The following is a 3936-nucleotide window of genomic DNA, read 5'->3' on the forward strand; positions in this document are numbered from 1 at the left end:
AAGTATAACAACATAAGCCCTGTTGTTAAATAAATAATATTAAAATATAAGCTCTGTTGTTAATAAATAACATATTTTGCTACTTATTTTTCAATATTCAAAATTAAATGCATGAAAAATTCAATCAATAAACAGACCTTCCTTGTTTTAATTTCCTAATCAAATGTTAATGTCCTTACATAATAATCAAAGACTATAATCTATTTCTGCTTAACTATACGGGTTATAGATTCCAATCACTAAAAGATAAATGCTTTCATTTGTTAATAATAATAATATTAATAAAATAAAATAAAATTATTCAACGAATATATATTAAAACCATCTGTTGCCTATATCTGCCTTTGTATATTATTTGCAGATTACCGTTTTGCCTTAATAGCACTCATCAGAAGAATGAAAAAGAAAAATACAAACTATCCATGCTTCATTTGTTCCCCATTGTTCAGTCATGAAGCATCTGGGTAACATACTTCACCAAGTTGTGCAATTTAGATATAATTGGGCAGTATCAACTTTTTTGTAAAAAATAGCTGTTCTCCCACCAAAAGAAAACACTTTCCCATCAAAAGGTTCACCCTCTCAAATTTATATATACTTTCAAATAAATTAATTACCATGCAGTAACACATAGTATAACTAGCTACTATTATTTTCTCATTGCTATTCTATATTCATGCACTGATACCAATTTACACATAATTTGGGTTACAGCTAACTGTCAAATGTGAAAGTAGTAATTTTACCAACAAATGTCTTAAGAGAATTACAGATAATCATATATATTACAAACAAGTATTTAGATTAAATGATAATAAACATGTAAATATCATAGAAAGGGAAAAGTAAATAATAGCAAAAGACAACTGTATCATATATTTACATACTTTTATCTCTACTTCATTTATCCATTTTATTACTACAATCATCATTTTAGAACATTCATTTGATTTTGAGTGTAAGTTGCATGGAGTATAGCTGAGGGCATAAATATTCAATGATAAATCAAGTAATTAAGTAATATGGCTGACAAAGTTTGCTGAGTCCATATCTTTAACATCTGCAATTTTACTCAACAAGCTGCACAAGTGCTTAATCTGTACAGTATGGATACACTAGGCTAGACAAATTAAAGATTATGTCTAAATGGATAGATATGCATCTACAATGCAAATATGTTGGGGGAGCCCCGGCCCTACATTCTTGGCCCCAATAGCAGGGGAGGGCATGAAAAGTACCAGGGAAATTGCAGGGTAAAATATAAATGATACACAAAGGGGGCTTTACCACCTGCAACACCCCCCAACCTCCCAAAAAAACAAAGAATCCTCCACGTATTCACGGCATGCACAAGCGGACAACCACCATGTGGGAGCGGCATTGCCAAGTCTGTTCTAGACTTTCTCCTGCCATGAATACGTGGGCAATTCTTTGTTTTCCTGGGGGTGGGTTGATGGGCGGCAGCCCCCATGGGGGGTTACAGGGGGAACAGCCTCCTACAAGAATGTGCGGATTTGAGGGGTTTCCACACAATAAATTCTATATATTGGAAAACTATACAGTGAGAGGAATTCAGAGATACCAAAATCGTCACGATCTGTTTGGCAGACATATTCCAGAAAAATACCCTGTAAAGAATTACCAGTTAAAGTTCACAGAAGATAAGTTTCTTAGAATCACTCGCTCTATCATTTGCACATACTATTTTTTGTCTAAACAAAGGCTGTATGGAACTGGACCTGTACCGAATTACCATACAAGCCAGTGACAAACTGCAGTTGGAGGCTCTGGGAGAGTTGGGTATAACACACGTTACAACGATGCAAAGAAGGCAACTCTTATCTATAGTATCACCTGTACAAATGCCTAGTTTATCAATGCCCTTAACCTATCCTACCCATTTCATTGTTTTTTACATTTCAAACCGTAAAAACTTCCACTCTCCTTTACTATCTTTGCTTGAGCCATGGGTAATGATTTCGTTTGCAAAATACTAATATTCTACCCTTTCTCCTAGATGTGCATATTCTAGTGCAATATTCAATACTCACTTATCTTTCATTCTTGCCGTAACATAAAAGCAGTCAATTAACGTATCAATATTTATAATGAAAATAAGAAAATGAGGCGTCGGCGCCAAAACACTCATATCACTCTCTTCCGCCTTTATTAATGTCGGGTTGCATTTACTAAAGAAGATATTAAAACGGCAATCAAAGTTGCTGTAAATTTCATGATATCATCTATTACAAAAAAATTCTTATATTTTCTTTTAAGATTAAAATTTTGAGGTACTTTTGCTCGCAGTGAAGATATTTTTTAGAGAAATATCAATTATGTGAGGCGGATACGGCAAAGTATGGAAACGTTGGAAACGTTTCCATAGATTTATGTATATTATGTATTGCGGATCAAAATACAAATGCATCAGAAAATAGCATGTATAAGAAGGCCATTTCTTTCATAACTATCTTATAGTAATTGCTTGAAATGTTGATATCATTTTATTATTTCAATACAAGAATTATAAAAGCTTACAGTGAATTGGGAAAAGTATCTAACTACTCTGCAATTATTCCTTTCTTTCTTTTTTAATACCAATTGTCTTCGCATGGGTTTGGAAACTTCAACTCATTTTCTGATTCAGACTTTATGTAAAGGCGTTTTCTGTACGTGCCATAAGAGTTAATCCAGTTTTGAAGCTTAATCTGGCAGCGGCACGATCAGTTTAGGTGGCTACACCTATTAGACCCTGTTGAGACGAACGTTTTTAGTGGCCCGACTATTAGAAGTGCGACTGCCAGGCTAATGGAAGTGAACAGGAGTGCACACATGTAGTGGCTTGTGGCTGGCCTGTGGCGCGACTCGAAATCCCCTTCATAGTCGCCCTACTGCTCAACCACTCGAGGTACATGTGTTGCTATGAGGCCGCACACACACAGCGACAACCACAACATATGTGTGTATATATATATATATATATATATATACATGTGTATGTGTATAATATATGTATATATATGTGTATTTACATATATATACATGTATATATGTGTGTGCTTGTGTGTATGTATGTTTATATACATATATATACATACGTATATACATATGTATATATACATGTATATATACACATATATTTATATGTATTTATATATATATGTACATATATATGCATATATCTGTGTGTATATATATATATGTATATATACATATATATGCATATATATTTATACATATATATATTTATGTATGTATATATAGGTATACATATACATATAAATACATACATACATATATATATATGTGTGTGTGTGTGTGTGTGTGTGTGTGTGTGTGTGTGTGGTGTGTGCACACACACACACACACATATATATAACATATATAGATACTTATATATATGCACTTCCTTATACATGTATATATACATATGTATGTATATATATTTATACATATATGAGATATAAATATATGTATATATGTATATATAAATATATATATATATATGTATATATATGCATATATATGTAAACACACATATTTATATATATATATGTATATATATATATATATATATATATATATATATATATATATGCAAACGACGATATAAAACCCATGCACATGCCACTTCTACATCCATTACCAGCTGTATATGATCAGCAACTGAAGAGGGATAAAAAAAAAACAAGAGTGGGGGAGAGACGAGTCGGGCTGTGTGTGAACATTCACTCAGTAGTCGGGCTTCTAGCAGTCGGGCCACTAAAAGAGCTCGTCTGAACAAGGCCTTACTGGTCGGGCCGCAGCGACGGTCACCATCTTCAGGGAGTAGACATGGCCATCTCCAGCAGACTTCAGCCCTCGGTAGTAGAGGTTACTCCGGTCGATGAGCGTTTAATACTACTGAGACTGAAGCTAGCATTTGGCTTTGTCTTT

At 33.5% G+C, this 3936-nt stretch overlaps 1 protein-coding gene across 1 annotated transcript in view; it reads right to left on the reverse strand.

Moving 5' to 3' along the window:
- Positions 1–2165, reverse strand: part of Pbp95 (proximal sequence element A Pbp95) — a 50748-nt gene extending 48583 nt beyond the window's left edge. The window contains exon 1 of the mRNA XM_070115158.1: positions 2052–2165. The gene's annotated coding sequence lies outside the window, so the exon portion shown is untranslated. The remainder of the gene's footprint in view (positions 1–2051) is intronic.
- Positions 2166–3936: the final 1771 nt, after the last annotated feature.

This window comes from Penaeus vannamei, chromosome 3, assembly GCF_042767895.1.
Source record: "Penaeus vannamei isolate JL-2024 chromosome 3, ASM4276789v1, whole genome shotgun sequence".
NCBI lineage: Eukaryota > Metazoa > Arthropoda > Malacostraca > Decapoda > Penaeidae > Penaeus > Penaeus vannamei.